We start from the raw sequence: 20,188 nt of genomic DNA on the forward strand, positions 1-20,188 counted from the left end.
CCCTGTGTGGTGTGCATGGCCTCAGCCAGTAGCACAGGCCCTGGTGTGATGTAGACTGCTTCAGCCAGAGCCACAGGCCATGGTGTGGTGTAGGTGGCCTAAGCTGGCTGCACAGGTCCACAGCCAGCAGTACAGGCCCTGGTGTGGTGTCCATGGCCTCAACCAGATGCACTGGCCGTGGTGTGGTGTAGCTGGCCTCAGCCAGAGCCACAGGCCCTGGTGTGGTGTTCATGGCCTCAGCCAGAGCCAAATGCCCTGGTGTGGTGTCCATAGCTTCAGCCAGCAGCACAGGTCTTGGTGTGGTGTCCATGGCCTCAGCCAGTAGCACAGGCCCTGGTGTGATGTAGACGGCCTCAGCCAGAGCCACAGGACCCTGGTGTGGTGTAGGTGGCCTAAGCTGGCTGCACAGGTCCACAGCCAGAAGCACAGGCCCTGGCGTGGTGTAGGTGGCCTAACCTGGCTGCACAGGTCCACAACCAGAAGCACAGGACCTGGTGTGATGTAGACGGCTTCAGCCAGAGCCACAGGCCCTGGTGTGGTGTAGGTGGCCTAACCTGGCTGCACAGGTCCACAGCCAGAAGCACAGGCCCTGGTGTGGTGAAGGTGGCCTAAGCTGGCTGCACAGGTCCACAGCCAGAAGCACAGGCCCTGTGTGGTGTAAATGGCCTCAGCCAGAGCCACAGGCCATGGGGTGGTGTCCAAAGCCTCAGCCAGCAGCACAGGTCCTGGTGTGGTGTAAATGGCCTCAGCCAGAGCCACAGGCCATGGGGTGGTGTCCATGGCCTCAGCCAGATGCACTGGCCGTGGTGTGGTGTAGCTGGCCTCAGCCAGAGCCACAGGCCCTGGTGTGGTGTTCATGGCCTCAGCCAGAGCCAAATGCCCTGGTGTGGTGTCCATAGCTTCAGCCAGCAGCACAGGTCTTGGTGTGGTGTCCATGGCCTCAGCCAGTAGCACAGGCCCTGGTGTGATGTAGACGGCCTCAGCCAGAGCCACAGGCCCTGGTGTGGTGTAGGTGGCCTAAGCTGGCTGCACAGGTCCACAACCAGAAGCACAGGCCCTGGCGTGGTGTAGGTGGCCTAACCTGGCTGCACAGGTCCACAACCAGAAGCACAGGACCTGGTGTGATGTAGACGGCTTCAGCCAGAGCCACAGGCCCTGGTGTGGTGTAGGTGGCCTAAGCTGGCTGCACAGGTCCACAGCCAGAAGCACAGGCCCTGTGTGGTGTAAATGGCCTCAGCCAGAGCCACAGGCCCTGGGGTGGTGTCCAAAGCCTCAGCCAGCAGCACAGGTCCTGGTGTGGTGTCCATGGTCTCAGCCAGAAGCACAGGCCCTGGTGTAATGTAGACGGCGTCAGCGCAGGCCACAGGCCCTGGTGTAATTTAGATGACCTATGTTAGCAGAATAGGCTTCGGTGTGGTGCGGATGGCCTCACCCGGCAGCACAAGACATTGCTGAAAACAGCCAAAAGGAATGTCGTTAATGTGGCCTCATTAATGGACACCAACACCCTCCTTCTCTGGATCAAAATCAGCTCAGTGACATGAAAAGCAAATTCTTACAGCACCTGGTATTCCCAGGCAGTCTCCCATCCAAGTACTAACCAAGCCCAACCTTGCATAGCTTCCGAGATCAGACGAGATCAGGCTTTGGCAAGGCGGTATGGCCGTAAGCTGCTGGCGTCAGCACAAAGCGTCAATTTATGGTATCAAGTAGTGAGGTGGCCAATACTCGCAGTTACGAACACAAGCCTCCAATTTAACTACAGTGTTAATGGTAACTGCATGCTTGCCTAATACCCTAACCAAAGGACTCATTTTAGCCTTTGATCAGCAACACAGGCCCTGGTGTGGTGTAAATGGCCTCAGCCAGAGCCACAGGACCTGGTGTGGTGTAGTTGGCCTCAGCCAGCATCAAAGGCCCGGGGGTGGTGTACATGGCCTCAGCCAGAGCCACAGGCACTGGTGTGGTGTCCATAGCCTCAGCCAACAGCACAGGCCCTGTTGTGGTGTCCATGGCCTCAGCCAGAAGCACTGGCCCTGGTGTGGTGTAGATGGCCTCAGACAGAGCCACATGCCCTGGTGGGGTGTAGTTGGCCTCAGCCAGCAGCACAGGTCCTGGTGTGGTGTCCATGGCCTCAGCCAGCAGCACAGGCCCTGGTGTGGTGTCCATGGCCTCAGCCAGAAGCACTGGCCCTGGTGTGGTGTAGATGGCCTCAGACAGAGCCACAGGCCCTTGTTTGGTGTAGTTGGCCTCAGCCAGCACCACAGGCCCTGGTGTGGTGTCCATAGCCTCAGCCAGCCGCACAGGCCCTGGTGTGATGAACATTGCCTCATCCAGCAGCACAGTCCTTGGTGTGTTGTAGACGACCTCATCCAGAGCCACAGGCCCTGGTGTGGTGTACATGGCCTCAGACAAAGCCACAGGCCCTGAAGAGGTGTCCATGGCCTCAGCCAGTAGCACAGGTCCTGGTGTGGTGTAGACGGCCTCAGACAGAGCCACAGGCCTTGGTGTGGTGTAGGTGGCCTAAGCTGGCTGCACAGGTCCACATCCGGAAGCACAGGCCCTGTTGTGTTGTAGATTGCCTCAGCCAGAGCCACAGACCTTGGTGTGGTGTTCATGGCCTAAGCCAGAGCTACAGGCCCACAGCAAGCAGCACAGGACCTGGTGTGGTGTCCATAGCTCAGCCAGCAGCACAGCTCCTGTTGTGGTGTAGTTGGCCTCAGCCAGCAGCACAGGTCCTGGTGTGGTGTCCATCGCCTCAGCCAGAAACACTGGCCCTGGTGTGATGTAGATGGCCTCAGCCAGAGCCACAGGACCTGGTGTGGTGTTCATGACCTCAGCCAGCATCAAAGGCCCGGGGGTGGTGTAAATGGCCTCAGCCAGAGCCACAGGCACTGGTGTGGTGTCCCTAGCCTCAGCCAGCAGCACAGGCCTTGGTGTGGTGTCCCTGGACTCAGCCAGTAGCACAAGCCCTGGTGTGGTGTAGGTGGCCTAAGCTGGCTGCACATGTCCACAGCCAGCAGCACAAGCCCTGGTGTGGTGTACATGGCCTCAGCTAGAGGCACAGGCCCTGGTGTGGTGTAGATGATCTCAGCCAGAGACAAAGGCCCTTGTGTGGTGTAGTTGGCCTCAGCCAGCAGCACAGGCCCTGGGGTGATAAACATGGCCTCATCCAGTAGTACAGCCCTTGGTGTGTTGTAGACGGCCTCATCCAGAGCCACAGGCCGTGTGTGGTGTAAATGGCCTCAGCCAGAGCCACAGGCCATGGGGTGGTGTCCAAAGCCTCAGCCAGCAGCACAGGTCCTGGTGTGGTGTCCATGGTCTCAGCCAGAAGCACAGGCCCTGGTGTAATGTAGACGGCGTCAGCGCAGGCCACAGGCCCTGGTGTAATTTAGATGACCTATGTTAGCAGAATAGGCCTCGGTGTGGTGCGGATGGCCTCACCCGGCAGCACAAGACATTGCTGAAAACAGCCAAAAGGAATGTCGTTAATGTGGCCTCATTAATGGACACCAACACCCTCCTTCTCTGGATCAAAATCAGCTCAGTGACATGAAAAGCAAATTCTTACAGCACCTGGTATTCCCAGGCAGTCTCCCATCCAAGTACTAACCAAGCCCAACCTTGCATAGCTTCCGAGATCAGACGAGATCAGGCTTTGGCAAGGCGGTATGGCCGTAAGCTGCTGGCGTCAGCACAAAGCGTCAATTTATGGTATCAAGTAGTGAGGTGGCCAATACTCGCAGTTACGAACACAAGCCTCCAATTTAACTACAGTGTTAATGGTAACTGCATGCTTGCCTAATACCCTAACCAAAGGACTCATTTTAGCCTTTGATCAGCAACACAGGCCCTGGTGTGGTGTAAATGGCCTCAGCCAGAGCCACAGGACCTGGTGTGGTGTAGTTGGCCTCAGCCAGCATCAAAGGCCCGGGGGTGGTGTACATGGCCTCAGCCAGAGCCACAGGCACTGGTGTGGTGTCCATAGCCTCAGCCAACAGCACAGGCCCTGTTGTGGTGTCCATGGCCTCAGCCAGAAGCACTGGCCCTGGTGTGGTGTAGATGGCCTCAGACAGAGCCACATGCCCTGGTGGGGTGTAGTTGGCCTCAGCCAGCAGCACAGGTCCTGGTGTGGTGTCCATGGCCTCAGCCAGCAGCACAGGCCCTGGTGTGGTGTCCATGGCCTCAGCCAGAAGCACTGGCCCTGGTGTGGTGTAGATGGCCTCAGACAGAGCCACAGGCCCTTGTTTGGTGTAGTTGGCCTCAGCCAGCACCACAGGCCCTGGTGTGGTGTCCATAGCCTCAGCCAGCCGCACAGGCCCTGGTGTGATGAACATTGCCTCATCCAGCAGCACAGTCCTTGGTGTGTTGTAGACGACCTCATCCAGAGCCACAGGCCCTGGTGTGGTGTACATGGCCTCAGACAAAGCCACAGGCCCTGAAGAGGTGTCCATGGCCTCAGCCAGTAGCACAGGTCCTGGTGTGGTGTAGACGGCCTCAGACAGAGCCACAGGCCTTGGTGTGGTGTAGGTGGCCTAAGCTGGCTGCACAGGTCCACATCCGGAAGCACAGGCCCTGTTGTGTTGTAGATTGCCTCAGCCAGAGCCACAGACCTTGGTGTGGTGTTCATGGCCTAAGCCAGAGCTACAGGCCCACAGCAAGCAGCACAGGCCCTGGTGTGGTGTCCATAGCTCAGCCAGCAGCACAGCTCCTGTTGTGGTGTAGTTGGCCTCAGCCAGCAGCACAGGTCCTGGTGTGGTGTCCATCGCCTCAGCCAGAAACACTGGCCCTGGTGTGATGTAGATGGCCTCAGCCAGAGCCACAGGACCTGGTGTGGTGTTCATGACCTCAGCCAGCATCAAAGGCCCGGGGGTGGTGTAAATGGCCTCAGCCAGAGCCACAGGCACTGGTGTGGTGTCCCTAGCCTCAGCCAGCAGCACAGGCCTTGGTGTGGTGTCCCTGGCCTCAGCCAGTAGCACAAGCCCTGGTGTGGTGTAGGTGGCCTAAGCTGGCTGCACATGTCCACAGCCAGCAGCACAAGCCCTGGTGTGGTGTACATGGCCTCAGCTAGAGGCACAGGCCCTGGTGTGGTGTAGATGATCTCAGCCAGAGACAAAGGCCCTTGTGTGGTGTAGTTGGCCTCAGCCAGCAGCACAGGCCCTGGGGTGATAAACATGGCCTCATCCAGTAGTACAGCCCTTGGTGTGTTGTAGACGGCCTCATCCAGAGCCACAGGCCGTGTGTGGTATACATGGCCTCAGCCAGATCCAAAGGCTCTGGGGTGGTGTCCATAGCCTCAGCCAGCAGCACAGGTCCTGGTGTGGTGTCCATGGCCTCAGCCAGTAGCACAGGCCCTGGTGTGGTGTAGGTGGCCTAAGCTGGCTGCACAGGTCCACAGCCAGCAGCACAGGCCCTGGTGTGGTGTACATGGCCTCAGCTAGAGGCACAGGCCCTTGGTGTGTTGTAGATGGCCTCATCAGGAGCCACAGGCCCTGTTGTGGTGTAGGTTGCCTCAGTCAGCAGCACAGGCCCTGTGTGGTGTGCATGGCCTCAGCCAGTAGCACAGGCCCTGGTGTGATGTAGACTGCTTCAGCCAGAGCCACAGGCCATGGTGTGGTGTAGGTGGCCTAAGCTGGCTGCACAGGTCCACAGCCAGCAGTACAGGCCCTGGTGTGGTGTCCATGGCCTCAGCCAGATGCACTGGCCGTGGTGTGGTGTAGCTGGCCTCAGCCAGAGCCACAGGCCCTGGTGTGGTGTTCATGGCCTCAGCCAGAGCCAAATGCCCTGGTGTGGTGTCCATAGCTTCAGCCAGCAGCACAGGTCTTGGTGTGGTGTCCATGGCCTCAGCCAGTAGCACAGGCCCTGGTGTGATGTAGACGGCCTCAGCCAGAGCCACAGGCCCTGGTGTGGTGTAGGTGGCCTAAGCTGGCTGCACAGGTCCACAGCCAGAAGCACAGGCCCTGGCGTGGTGTAGGTGGCCTAACCTGGCTGCACAGGTCCACAACCAGAAGCATAGGACCTGGTGTGATGTAGACGGCTTCAGCCAGAGCCACAGGCCCTGGTGTGGTGTAGGTGGCCTAACCTGGCTGCACAGGTCCACAGCCAGAAGCACAGGCCCTGGTGTGGTGAAGGTGGCCTAAGCTGGCTGCACAGGTCCACAGCCAGAAGCACAGGCCCTGGTGTGGTGTCCATGGCCTCAGCCAGAAGCACTGGCCCTGGTGTGGTGTAGATGGCCTCAGACAGAGCCACAGGCCCTTGTTTGGTGTAGTTGGCCTCAGCCAGCAGCACAGGCCCTGGGGTGATAAACATGGCCTCATCCAGTAGTACAGCACTTGGTGTGTTGTAGACGGCCTCATCCAGAGCCACAGGCCGTGTGTGGTATACATGGCCTCAGCCAGATCCAAAGGCTCTGGGGTGGTGTCCATAGCCTCAGCCAGCAGCACAGGTCCTGGTGTGGTGTCCATGGCCTCAGCCAGTAGCACAGGCCCTGGTGTGGTGTAGGTGGCCTAAGCTGGCTGCACAGGTCCACAGCCAGCAGCACAGGCCCTGGTGTGGTGTACATGGCCTCAGCTAGAGGCACAGGCCCTTGGTGTGTTGTAGATGGCCTCATCAGGAGCCACAGGCCCTGTTGTGGTGTAGGTTGCCTCAGTCAGCAGCACAGGCCCTGTGTGGTGTGCATGGCCTCAGCCAGTAGCACAGGCCCTGGTGTGATGTAGACTGCTTCAGCCAGAGCCACAGGCCATGGTGTGGTGTAGGTGGCCTAAGCTGGCTGCACAGGTCCACAGCCAGCAGTACAGGCCCTGGTGTGGTGTCCATGGCCTCAGCCAGATGCACTGGCCGTGGTGTGGTGTAGCTGGCCTCAGCCAGAGCCACAGGCCCTGGTGTGGTGTTCATGGCCTCAGCCAGAGCCAAATGCCCTGGTGTGGTGTCCATAGCTTCAGCCAGCAGCACAGGTCTTGGTGTGGTGTCCATGGCCTCAGCCAGTAGCACAGGCCCTGGTGTGATGTAGACGGCCTCAGCCAGAGCCACAGGCCCTGGTGTGGTGTAGGTGGCCTAAGCTGGCTGCACAGGTCCACAGCCAGAAGCACAGGCCCTGGCGTGGTGTAGGTGGCCTAACCTGGCTGCACAGGTCCACAACCAGAAGCACAGGACCTGGTGTGATGTAGACGGCTTCAGCCAGAGCCACAGGCCCTGGTGTGGTGTAGGTGGCCTAACCTGGCTGCACAGGTCCACAGCCAGAAGCACAGGCCCTGGTGTGGTGTAGGTGGCCTAAGCTGGCTGCACAGGTCCACAGCCAGAAGCACAGGCCCTGGTGTGGTGTCCATGGCCTCAGCCAGAAGCACTGGCCCTGGTGTGGTGTAGATGGCCTCAGACAGAGCCACAGGCCCTTGTTTGGTGTAGTTGGCCTCAGCCAGCACCACAGGCCCTGGTGTGGTGTCCATAGCCTCAGCCAGCCGCACAGGCCCTGGTGTGATGAACATTGCCTCATCCAGCAGCACAGTCCTTGGTGTGTTGTAGACGAACTCATCCAGAGCCACAGGCCCTGGTGTGCTGTACATGGCCTCAGACAAAGCCACAGGCCCTGAAGAGGTGTCCATGGCCTCAGACAAAGCCACAGGCCCTGAAGAGGTGTCCATGGCCTCAGCCAGTAGCACAGGTCCTGGTGTGGTGTAGACGGCCTCAGACAGAGCCACAGGCCTTGGTGTGGTGTAGGTGTCCTAAGCTGGCTGCACAGGTCCACATCCGGAAGCACTGGCCATGTTGTGTTGTAGATTGCCTCAGCCAGAGCCACAGACCTTGGTGTGGTGTTCATGGCCTAAGCCAGAGCTACAGGCCCACAGCAAGCAGCACAGGCCCTGGTGTGGTGTCCATAGCTCAGCCAGCAGCACAGCTCCTGGTGTGGTGTAGTTGGCCTCAGCCAGCAGCACAGGTCCTGGTGTGGTGTCCATCGCCTCAGCCAGAAACACTGGCCCTGGTGTGATGTAGATGGCCTCAGCCAGAGCCACAGGACCTGGTGTGGTGTTCATGACCTCAGCCAGCATCAAAGGCCCGGGGGTGGTGTACATGGCCTCAGCCAGAGCCACAGGCACTGGTGTGGTGTCCATAGCCTCAGCCAGTAGCACAGGCCCTGGTGTGGTGTAGGTGGCCTAAGCTGGCCGCACAGGTCCACAGCCAGCAGCACAAGCCCTGGTGTGGTGTACATGGCCTCAGCTAGAGGCACAGGCCCTGGTGTGGTGTAGATGATCTCAGCCAGAGACACAGGCCCTTGTGTGGTGTAGTTGGCCTCAGCCAGCAGCACAGGCCCTGGGGTGATAAACATGGCCTCATCCAGTAGTACAGCCCTTGGTGTGTTGTAGACGGCCTCATCCAGAGCCACAGGCCGTGTGTGGTGTACATGGCCTCAGCCAGATCCAAAGGCTCTGGGGTGGTGTCCATAGCCTCAGCCAGCAGCACAGGTCCTGGTGTGGTGTCCATGGCCTCAGCCAGTAGCACAGGCCCTGGTGTGGTGTAGGTGGCCTAAGCTGGCTGCACAGGTCCACAGCCAGCAGCACAGGCCCTGGTGTGGTGTACATGGCCTCAGCTAGAGGCACAGGCCCTGGTGTGGTGTAGATGGTCTCAGCCAGAGACACAGGCCCTTGGTGTGTTGTAGATGGCCTCATCAGGAGCCACAGGCCCTGTTGTGGTGTAGGTGGCCTAAGCTGGCTGCACAGGTCCACAGCCAGCACTACAGGCCCTGGTGTGGTGTCCATAGCCTCAGCCAGATGCACTGGCCGTGGTGTGGTGTAGCTGGCCTCAGCCAGAGCCACAGGCCCTGGTGTGGTGTTCATGGCCTCAGCCAGAGCCAAATGCCCTGGTGTGGTGTCCATAGCTTCAGCCAGCAGCACAGGTCTTGGTGTGGTGTCCATGGCCTCAGCCAGTAGCACAGGCCCTGGTGTGATGTAGACGGCCTCAGCCAGAGCCACAGGCCCTGGTGTGGTGTAGGTGGCCTAAGCTGGCTGCACAGGTCCACAGCCAGAAGCACAGGCCCTGGCGTGGTGTAGGTGGCCTAAGCTGGCTGCACAGGTCCACAACCAGAAGCACAGGACCTGGTGTGATGTAGACGGCTTCAGCCAGAGCTACAGGCCCTGGTGTGGTGTAGGTGGCCTAACCTGGCTGCAGAGGTCCACAGCCAGAAGCACAGGCCCTGGTGTGGTGAAGGTGGCCTAAGCTGGCTGCACAGGTCCACAGCCAGAAGCACAGGCCCTGTGTGGTGTAAATGGCCTCAGCCAGAGCCACAGGCCCTGGGGTGGTGTCCAAAGCCTCAGCCAGCAGCACAGGTCCTGGTGTGGTGTCCATGGTCTCAGCCAGAAGCACAGGCCCTGGTGTAATGTAGACGGCGTCAGCGCAGGCCACAGGCCCTGGTGTAATTTAGATGACCTATGTTAGCAGAATAGGCCTCGGTGTGGTGCGGATGGCCTCACCCGGCAGCACAAGACATTGCTGAAAACAGCCAAAAGGAATGTCGTTAATGTGGCCTCATTAATGGACACCAACACCCTCCTTCTCTGGATCAAAATCAGCTCAGTGACATGAAAAGCAAATTCTTACAGCACCTGGTATTCCCAGGCAGTCTCCCATCCAAGTACTAACCAAGCCCAACCTTGCATAGCTTCCGAGATCAGACGAGATCAGGCTTTAGCAAGGCGGTATGGCCGTAAGCTGCTGGCGTCAGCACAAAGCGTCAATTTATGGTATCAAGTAGTGAGGTGGCCAATACTCGCAGTTACGAACACAAGCCTCCAATTTAACTACAGTGTTAATGGTAACTGCATGCTTGCCTAATACCCTAACCAAAGGACTCATTTTAGCCTTTGATCAGCAACACAGGCCCTGGTGTGGTGTAAATGGCCTCAGCCAGAGCCACAGGACCTGGTGTGGTGTAGTTGGCCTCAGCCAGCATCAAAGGCCCGGGGGTGGTGTACATGGCCTCAGCCAGAGCCACAGGCACTGGTGTGGTGTCCATAGCCTCAGCCAACAGCACAGGCCCTGTTGTGGTGTCCATGGCCTCAGCCAGAAGCACTGGCCCTGGTGTGGTGTAGATGGCCTCAGACAGAGCCACATGCCCTGGTGGGGTGTAGTTGGCCTCAGCCAGCAGCACAGGTCCTGGTGTGGTGTCCATGGCCTCAGCCAGCAGCACAGGCCCTGGTGTGGTGTCCATGGCCTCAGCCAGAAGCACTGGCCCTGGTGTGGTGTAGATGGCCTCAGACAGAGCCACAGGCCCTTGTTTGGTGTAGTTGGCCTCAGCCAGCACCACAGGCCCTGGTGTGGTGTCCATAGCCTCAGCCAGCCGCACAGGCCCTGGTGTGATGAACATTGCCTCATCCAGCAGCACAGTCCTTGGTGTGTTGTAGACGACCTCATCCAGAGCCACAGGCCCTGGTGTGGTGTACATGGCCTCAGACAAAGCCACAGGCCCTGAAGAGGTGTCCATGGCCTCAGCCAGTAGCACAGGTCCTGGTGTGGTGTAGACGGCCTCAGACAGAGCCACAGGCCTTGGTGTGGTGTAGGTGGCCTAAGCTGGCTGCACAGGTCCACATCCGGAAGCACAGGCCCTGTTGTGTTGTAGATTGCCTCAGCCAGAGCCACAGACCTTGGTGTGGTGTTCATGGCCTAAGCCAGAGCTACAGGCCCACAGCAAGCAGCACAGGCCCTGGTGTGGTGTCCATAGCTCAGCCAGCAGCACAGCTCCTGTTGTGGTGTAGTTGGCCTCAGCCAGCAGCACAGGTCCTGGTGTGGTGTCCATCGCCTCAGCCAGAAACACTGGCCCTGGTGTGATGTAGATGGCCTCAGCCAGAGCCACAGGACCTGGTGTGGTGTTCATGACCTCAGCCAGCATCAAAGGCCCGGGGGTGGTGTAAATGGCCTCAGCCAGAGCCACAGGCACTGGTGTGGTGTCCCTAGCCTCAGCCAGCAGCACAGGCCTTGGTGTGGTGTCCCTGGCCTCAGCCAGTAGCACAGGCCCTGGTGTGGTGTAGGTGGCCTAAGCTGGCTGCACATGTCCACAGCCAGCAGCACAAGCCCTGGTGTGGTGTACATGGCCTCAGCTAGAGGCACAGGCCCTGGTGTGGTGTAGATGATCTCAGCCAGAGACAAAGGCCCTTGTGTGGTGTAGTTGGCCTCAGCCAGCAGCACAGGCCCTGGGGTGATAAACATGGCCTCATCCAGTAGTACAGCCCTTGGTGTGTTGTAGACGGCCTCATCCAGAGCCACAGGCCGTGTGTGGTATACATGGCCTCAGCCAGATCCAAAGGCTCTGGGGTGGTGTCCATAGCCTCAGCCAGCAGCACAGGTCCTGGTGTGGTGTCCATGGCCTCAGCCAGTAGCACAGGCCCTGGTGTGGTGTAGGTGGCCTAAGCTGGCTGCACAGGTCCACAGCCAGCAGCACAGGCCCTGGTGTGGTGTACATGGCCTCAGCTAGAGGCACAGGCCCTTGGTGTGTTGTAGATGGCCTCATCAGGAGCCACAGGCCCTGTTGTGGTGTAGGTTGCCTCAGTCAGCAGCACAGGCCCTGTGTGGTGTGCATGGCCTCAGCCAGTAGCACAGGCCCTGGTGTGATGTAGACTGCTTCAGCCAGAGCCACAGGCCATGGTGTGGTGTAGGTGGCCTAAGCTGGCTGCACAGGTCCACAGCCAGCAGTACAGGCCCTGGTGTGGTGTCCATGGCCTCAGCCAGATGCACTGGCCGTGGTGTGGTGTAGCTGGCCTCAGCCAGAGCCACAGGCCCTGGTGTGGTGTTCATGGCCTCAGCCAGAGCCAAATGCCCTGGTGTGGTGTCCATAGCTTCAGCCAGCAGCACAGGTCTTCGTGTGGTGTCCATGGCCTCAGCCAGTAGCACAGGCCCTGGTGTGATGTAGACGGCCTCAGCCAGAGCCACAGGCCCTGGTGTGGTGTAGGTGGCCTAAGCTGGCTGCACAGGTCCACAGCCAGAAGCACAGGCCCTGGCGTGGTGTAGGTGGCCTAACCTGGCTGCACAGGTCCACAACCAGAAGCACAGGACCTGGTGTGATGTAGACGGCTTCAGCCAGAGCCACAGGCCCTGGTGTGGTGTAGGTGGCCTAACCTGGCTGCACAGGTCCACAGCCAGAAGCACAGGCCCTGGTGTGGTGTAGGTGGCCTAAGCTGGCTGCACAGGTCCACAGCCAGAAGCACAGGCCCTGGTGTGGTGTCCATGGCCTCAGCCAGAAGCACTGGCCCTGGTGTGGTGTAGATGGCCTCAGACAGAGCCACAGGCCCTTGTTTGGTGTAGTTGGCCTCAGCCAGCACCACAGGCCCTGGTGTGGTGTCCATAGCCTCAGCCAGCCGCACAGGCCCTGGTGTGATGAACATTGCCTCATCCAGCAGCACAGTCCTTGGTGTGTTGTAGACGAACTCATCCAGAGCCACAGGCCCTGGTGTGCTGTACATGGCCTCAGACAAAGCCACAGGCCCTGAAGAGGTGTCCATGGCCTCAGACAAAGCCACAGGCCCTGAAGAGGTGTCCATGGCCTCAGCCAGTAGCACAGGTCCTGGTGTGGTGTAGACGGCCTCAGACAGAGCCACAGGCCTTGGTGTGGTGTAGGTGTCCTAAGCTGGCTGCACAGGTCCACATCCGGAAGCACTGGCCATGTTGTGTTGTAGATTGCCTCAGCCAGAGCCACAGACCTTGGTGTGGTGTTCATGGCCTAAGCCAGAGCTACAGGCCCACAGCAAGCAGCACAGGCCCTGGTGTGGTGTCCATAGCTCAGCCAGCAGCACAGCTCCTGGTGTGGTGTAGTTGGCCTCAGCCAGCAGCACAGGTCCTGGTGTGGTGTCCATCGCCTCAGCCAGAAACACTGGCCCTGGTGTGATGTAGATGGCCTCAGCCAGAGCCACAGGACCTGGTGTGGTGTTCATGACCTCAGCCAGCATCAAAGGCCCGAGGGTGGTGTACATGGCCTCAGCCAGAGCCACAGGCACTGGTGTGGTGTCCATAGCCTCAGCCAGTAGCACAGGCCCTGGTGTGGTGTAGGTGGCCTAAGCTGGCCGCACAGGTCCACAGCCAGCAGCACAAGCCCTGGTGTGGTGTACATGGCCTCAGCTAGAGGCACAGGCCCTGGTGTGGTGTAGATGATCTCAGCCAGAGACACAGGCCCTTGTGTGGTGTAGTTGGCCTCAGCCAGCAGCACAGGCCCTGGGGTGATAAACATGGCCTCATCCAGTAGTACAGCCCTTGGTGTGTTGTAGACGGCCTCATCCAGAGCCACAGGCCGTGTGTGGTGTACATGGCCTCAGCCAGATCCAAAGGCTCTGGGGTGGTGTCCATAGCCTCAGCCAGCAGCACAGGTCCTGGTGTGGTGTCCATGGCCTCAGCCAGTAGCACAGGCCCTGGTGTGGTGTAGGTGGCCTAAGCTGGCTGCACAGGTCCACAGCCAGCAGCACAGGCCCTGGTGTGGTGTACATGGCCTCAGCTAGAGGCACAGGCCCTGGTGTGGTGTAGATGGTCTCAGCCAGAGACACAGGCCCTTGGTGTGTTGTAGATGGCCTCATCAGGAGCCACAGGCCCTGTTGTGGTGTAGGTTGCCTCAGTCAGCACCACAGGCCCTTTGTGGTGTGCATGGTCTCAGCCAGTAGCACAGGCCCTGGTGTGATGTAGACTGCTTCAGCCAGAGCCACAGGCCATGGTGTGGTGTAGGTGGCCTAAGCTGGCTGCACAGGTCCACAGCCAGCACTACAGGCCCTGGTGTGGTGTCCATAGCCTCAGCCAGATGCACTGGCCGTGGTGTGGTGTAGCTGGCCTCAGCCAGAGCCACAGGCCCTGGTGTGGTGTTCATGGCCTCAGCCAGAGCCAAATGCCCTGGTGTGGTGTCCATAGCTTCAGCCAGCAGCACAGGTCTTTGTGTGGTGTCCATGGCCTCAGCCAGTAGCACAGGCCCTGGTGTGATGTAGACGGCCTCAGCCAGAGCCACAGGCCCTGGTGTGGTGTAGGTGGCCTAAGCTGGCTGCACAGGTCCACAGCCAGAAGCACAGGCCCTGGCGTGGTGTAGGTGGCCTAAGCTGGCTGCACAGGTCCACAACCAGAAGCACAGGACCTGGTGTGATGTAGACGGCTTCAGCCAGAGCTACAGGCCCTGGTGTGGTGTAGGTGGCCTAACCTGGCTGCAGAGGTCCACAGCCAGAAGCACAGGCCCTGGTGTGGTGAAGGTGGCCTAAGCTGGCTGCACAGGTCCACAGCCAGAAGCACAGGCCCTGTGTGGTGTAAATGGCCTCAGCCAGAGCCACAGGCCCTGGGGTGGTGTCCAAAGCCTCAGCCAGCAGCACAGGTCCTGGTGTGGTGTCCATGGTCTCAGCCAGAAGCACAGGCCCTGGTGTAATGTAGACGGCGTCAGCGCAGGCCACAGGCCCTGGTGTAATTTAGATGACCTATGTTAGCAGAATAGGCCTCGGTGTGGTGCGGATGGCCTCACCCGGCAGCACAAGACATTGCTGAAAACAGCCAAAAGGAATGTCGTTAATGTGGCCTCATTAATGGACACCAACACCCTCCTTCTCTGGATCAAAATCAGCTCAGTGACATGAAAAGCAAATTCTTACAGCACCTGGTATTCCCAGGCAGTCTCCCATCCAAGTACTAACCAAGCCCAACCTTGCATAGCTTCCGAGATCAGACGAGATCAGGCTTTAGCAAGGCGGTATGGCCGTAAGCTGCTGGCGTCAGCACAAAGCGTCAATTTATGGTATCAAGTAGTGAGGTGGCCAATACTCGCAGTTACGAACACAAGCCTCCAATTTAACTACAGTGTTAATGGTAACTGCATGCTTGCCTAATACCCTAACCAAAGGACTCATTTTAGCCTTTGATCAGCAACACAGGCCCTGGTGTGGTGTAAATGGCCTCAGCCAGAGCCACAGGACCTGGTGTGGTGTAGTTGGCCTCAGCCAGCATCAAAGGCCCGGGGGTGGTGTACATGGCCTCAGCCAGAGCCACAGGCACTGGTGTGGTGTCCATAGCCTCAGCCAACAGCACAGGCCCTGTTGTGGTGTCCATGGCCTCAGCCAGAAGCACTGGCCCTGGTGTGGTGTAGATGGCCTCAGACAGAGCCACATGCCCTGGTGGGGTGTAGTTGGCCTCAGCCAGCAGCACAGGTCCTGGTGTGGTGTCCATGGCCTCAGCCAGCAGCACAGGCCCTGGTGTGGTGTCCATGGCCTCAGCCAGAAGCACTGGCCCTGGTGTGGTGTAGATGGCCTCAGACAGAGCCACAGGCCCTTGTTTGGTGTAGTTGGCCTCGGCCAGCACCACAGGCCCTGGTGTGGTGTCCATAGCCTCAGCCAGCCGCACAGGCCCTGGTGTGATGAACATTGCCTCATCCAGCAGCACAGTCCTTGGTGTGTTGTAGACGAACTCATCCAGAGCCACAGGCCCTGGTGTGGTGTACATGGCCTCAGACAAAGCCACAGGCCCTGAAGAGGTGTCCATGGCCTCAGACAAAGCCACAGGCCCTGAAGAGGTGTCCATGGCCTCAGCCAGTAGCACAGGTCCTGGTGTGGTGTAGACGGCCTCAGACAGAGCCACAGTCCTTGGTGTGGTGTAGGTGTCCTAAGCTGGTTGCACAGGTCCACATCCGGAAGCACAGGCCCTGTTGTGTTGTAGATTGCCTCAGCCAGAGCCACAGACCTTGGTGTGGTGTTCATGGCCTAAGCCAGAGCTACAGGCCCACAGCAAGCAGCACAGGCCCTGGTGTGGTGTCCATACCTCAGCCAGCAGCACAGCTCCTGTTGTGGTGTAGTTGGCCTCAGCCAGCAGCACAGGTCCTGGTGTGGTGTCCATCGCCTCAGCCAGAAACACTGGCCCTGGTGTGATGTAGATGGCCTCAGCCAGAGCCACAGGACCTGGTGTGGTGTTCATGACCTCAGCCAGCATCAAAGGCCCGGGGGTGGTGTACATGGCCTCAGCCAGAGCCACAGGCACTGGTGTGGTGTCCATAGCCTCAGCCAGCAGCACAGGCCTTGGTGTGGTGTCAATGGCCTCAGCCAGTAGCACAGGCCCTGGTGTGGTGTAGGTGGCCTAAGCTGGCTGCACAGGTCCACAGCCAGCAGCACAAGCCCTGGTGTGGTGTACATGGCCTCAGCCAGAAGCACTGGCCCTGGTGTGGTGTAGATGGCCTCAGACAGAGCCACATGCCCTGGTGGGGTGTAGTTGGCCTCAGCCAGCAGCACAGGTCCTGGTGTGGTGTCCATGGCCTCAGCCAGCAGCACAGGCCCTGGTGTGGTGTCCATGGCCTCAGCCAGAAGCACTGGCCCTGGTGTGGTGTAGCTGGCCTCAGACAGAGCCACAGGCCCTGGTGTGGTGTTCATGGCCTCAGCCAGAGCCAAATGCCCTGGTGTGGTGTCCATAGCTTCAGCCAGCAGCACAGGTCTTCGTGTGGTGTCCATGGCCTCAGCCAGTAGCACAGGCCCTGGTTTGATGTAGACGGCCTCAGCCAGAGCCACAGGCCCTGGTGTGGTGTAGGTGGCCTAAGCTGGCTGCACAGGTCCACAACCAGAAGCACAGGCCCTGGCGTGGTGTAGGTGGCCTAACCTGGCTGCACAGGTCCACAACCAGAAGCACAGGACCTGGTGTGATGTAGACGGCTTCAGCCAGAGCCACAGGCCCTGGTGTGGTGTAGGTGGCCTAACCTGGCTGCACAGGTCCACAGCCAGAAGCACAGGCCCTGGTGTGGTGTAGGTGGCCTAAGCTGGCTGCACAGGTCCACAGCAAGAAGCACAGGCCCTGGTGTGGTGTCCATGGCCTCAGCCAGAAGCACTGGCCCTGGTGTGGTGTAGATGGCCTCAGACAGAGCCACAGGCCCTTGTTTGGTGTAGTTGGCCTCAGCCAGCACCACAGGCCCTGGTGTGGTGTCCATAGCCTCAGCCAGCCGCACAGGCCCTGGTGTGATGAACATTGCCTAATCCAGCAGCACAGTCCTTGGTGTGTTGTAGACGAACTCATCCAGAGCCACAGGCCCTGGTGTGCTGTACATGGCCTCAGACAAAGCCACAGGCCCTGAAGAGGTGTCCATGGCCTCAGACAAAGCCACAGGCCCTGAAGAGGTGTCCATGGCCTCAGCCAGTAGCACAGGTCCTGGTGTGGTGTAGACGGCCTCAGACAGAGCCACAGGCCTTGGTGTGGTGTAGGTGTCCTAAGCTGGCTGCACAGGTCCACATCCGGAAGCACTGGCCATGTTGTGTTGTAGATTGCCTCAGCCAGAGCCACAGACTTTGGTGTGGTGTTCATGGCCTAAGCCAGAGCTACAGGCCCACAGCAAGCAGCACAGGCCCTGGTGTGGTGTCCATAGCTCAGCCAGCAGCACAGCTCCTGGTGTGGTGTAGTTGGCCTCAGCCAGCAGCACAGGTCCTGGTGTGGTGTCCATCGCCTCAGCCAGAAACACTGGCCCTGGTGTGATGTAGATGGCCTCAGCCAGAGCCACAGGACCTGGTGTGGTGTTCATGACCTCAGCCAGCATCAAAGGCTCGGGGGTGGTGTACATGGCCTCAGCCAGAGCCACAGGCACTGGTGTGGTGTCCATAGCCTCAGCCAGTAGCACAGGCCCTGGTGTGGTGTAGGTGGCCTAAGCTGGCCGCACAGGTCCACAGCCAGCAGCACAAGCCCTGGTGTGGTGTACATGGCCTCAGCTAGAGGCACAGGCCCTGGTGTGGTGTAGATGATCTCAGCCAGAGACACAGGCCCTTGTGTGGTGTAGTTGGCCTCAGCCAGCAGCACAGGCCCTGGGGTGATAAACATGGCCTCATCCAGTAGTACAGCCCTTGGTGTGTTGTAGACGGCCTCATCCAGAGCCACAGGCCGTGTGTGGTGTACATGGCCTCAGCCAGATCCAAAGGCTCTGGGGTGGTGTCCATAGCCTCAGCCAGCAGCACAGGTCCTGGTGTGGTGTCCATGGCCTCAGCCAGTAGCACAGGCCCTGGTGTGGTGTAGGTGGCCTAAGCTGGCTGCACAGGTCCACAGCCAGCAGCACAGGCCCTGGTGTGGTGTACATGGCCTCAGCTAGAGGCACAGGCCCTGGTGTGGTGTAGATGGTCTCAGCCAGAGACACAGGCCCTTGGTGTGTTGTAGATGGCCTCATCAGGAGCCACAGGCCCTGTTGTGGTGTAGGTTGCCTCAGTCAGCACCACAGGCCCTGTGTGGTGTGCATGGCCTCAGCCAGTAGCACAGGCCCTGGTGTGATGTAGACTGCTTCAGCCAGAGCCACAGGCCATGGTGTGGTGTAGGTGGCCTAAGCTGGGTGCACAGGTCCACAGCCAGCAGTACAGGCCCTGGTGTGGTGTCCATGGCCTCAACCAGATGCACTGGCCGTGGTGTGGTGTAGCTGGCCTCAGCCAGAGCCACAGGCCCTGGTGTGGTGTTCATGGCCTCAGCCAGAGCCAAATGCCCTGGTGTGGTGTCCATAGCTTCAGCCAGCAGCACAGGTCTTGGTGTGGTGTCCACGGCCTCAGCCAGTAGCACAGGCCCTGGTGTGATGTAGACGGCCTCAGCCAGAACCACAGGACCCTGGTGTGGTGTAGGTGGCCTAAGCTGGCTGCACAGGTCCACAGCCAGAAGCACAGGCCCTGGCGTGGTGTAGGTGGCCTAACCTGGCTGCACAGGTCCACAACCAGAAGCACAGGACCTGGTGTGATGTAGACGGCTTCAGCCAGAGCCACAGGCCCTGGTGTGGTGTAGGTGGCCTAACCTGGCTGCACAGGTCCACAGCCAGAAGCACAGGCCCTGGTGTGGTGAAGGTGGCCTAAGCTGGCTGCACAGGTCCACAGCCAGAAGCACAGGCCCTGTGTGGTGTAAATGGCCTCAGCCAGAGCCACAGGCCATGGGGTGGTGTCCAAAGCCTCAGCCAGCAGCACAGGTCCTGGTGTGGTGTAAATGGCCTCAGCCAGAGCCACAGGCCATGGGGTGGTGTCCATGGCCTCAGCCAGATGCACTGGCCGTGGTGTGGTGTAGCTGGCCTCAGCCAGAGCCACAGGCCCTGGTGTGGTGTTCATGGCCTCAGCCAGAGCCAAATGCCCTGGTGTGGTGTCCATAGCTTCAGCCAGCAGCACAGGTCTTGGTGTGGTGTCCATGGCCTCAGCCAGTAGCACAGGCCCTGGTGTGATGTAGACGGCCTCAGCCAGAGCCACAGGCCCTGGTGTGGTGTAGGTGGCCTAAGCTGGCTGCACAGGTCCACAACCAGAAGCACAGGCCCTGGCGTGGTGTAGGTGGCCTAACCTGGCTGCACAGGTCCACAACCAGAAGCACAGGACCTGGTGTGATGTAGACGGCTTCAGCCAGAGCCACAGGCCCTGGTGTGGTGTAGGTGGCCTAAGCTGGCTGCACAGGTCCACAGCCAGAAGCACAGGCCCTGTGTGGTGTAAATGGCCTCAGCCAGAGCCACAGGCCCTGGGGTGGTGTCCAAAGCCTCAGCCAGCAGCACAGGTCCTGGTGTGGTGTCCATGGTCTCAGCCAGAAGCACAGGCCCTGGTGTAATGTAGACGGCGTCAGCGCAGGCCACAGGCCCTGGTGTAATTTAGATGACCTATGTTAGCAGAATAGGCTTCGGTGTGGTGCGGATGGCCTCACCCGGCAGCACAAGACATTGCTGAAAACAGCCAAAAGGAATGTCGTTAATGTGGCCTCATTAATGGACACCAACACCCTCCTTCTCTGGATCAAAATCAGCTCAGTGACATGAAAAGCAAATTCTTACAGCACCTGGTATTCCCAGGCAGTCTCCCATCCAAGTACTAACCAAGCCCAACCTTGCATAGCTTCCGAGATCAGACGAGATCAGGCTTTGGCAAGGCGGTATGGCCGTAAGCTGCTGGCGTCAGCACAAAGCGTCAATTTATGGTATCAAGTAGTGAGGTGGCCAATACTCGCAGTTACGAACACAAGCCTCCAATTTAACTACAGTGTTAATGGTAACTGCATGCTTGCCTAATACCCTAACCAAAGGACTCATTTTAGCCTTTGATCAGCAACACAGGCCCTGGTGTGGTGTAAATGGCCTCAGCCAGAGCCACAGGACCTGGTGTGGTGTAGTTGGCCTCAGCCAGCATCAAAGGCCCGGGGGTGGTGTACATGGCCTCAGCCAGAGCCACAGGCACTGGTGTGGTGTCCATAGCCTCAGCCAACAGCACAGGCCCTGTTGTGGTGTCCATGGCCTCAG

The 20,188-nt window shown here is 59.3% G+C and overlaps 5 pseudogenes; all 5 read right to left on the reverse strand.

Annotated features, from left to right (window-relative positions):
* Nucleotides 1-1,552: 1,552 nt before the first annotated feature.
* Nucleotides 1,553-1,671, reverse strand: LOC134630021 (5S ribosomal RNA; annotated as a pseudogene).
* Nucleotides 1,672-3,564: 1,893 nt separating this feature from the next.
* LOC134630023 (5S ribosomal RNA) lies at nt 3,565-3,683 on the reverse strand (annotated as a pseudogene).
* A 5,898-nt stretch (nt 3,684-9,581) lies between these two features.
* LOC134629954 (5S ribosomal RNA) lies at nt 9,582-9,700 on the reverse strand (annotated as a pseudogene).
* Nucleotides 9,701-14,581: 4,881 nt separating this feature from the next.
* LOC134629955 (5S ribosomal RNA) lies at nt 14,582-14,700 on the reverse strand (annotated as a pseudogene).
* Nucleotides 14,701-19,719: 5,019 nt separating this feature from the next.
* Nucleotides 19,720-19,838, reverse strand: LOC134630024 (5S ribosomal RNA; annotated as a pseudogene).
* Nucleotides 19,839-20,188: the final 350 nt, after the last annotated feature.

Source organism: Pelmatolapia mariae, linkage group LG6, assembly GCF_036321145.2.
Source record: "Pelmatolapia mariae isolate MD_Pm_ZW linkage group LG6, Pm_UMD_F_2, whole genome shotgun sequence".
In the NCBI taxonomy this organism is placed as follows: domain Eukaryota; kingdom Metazoa; phylum Chordata; class Actinopteri; order Cichliformes; family Cichlidae; genus Pelmatolapia; species Pelmatolapia mariae.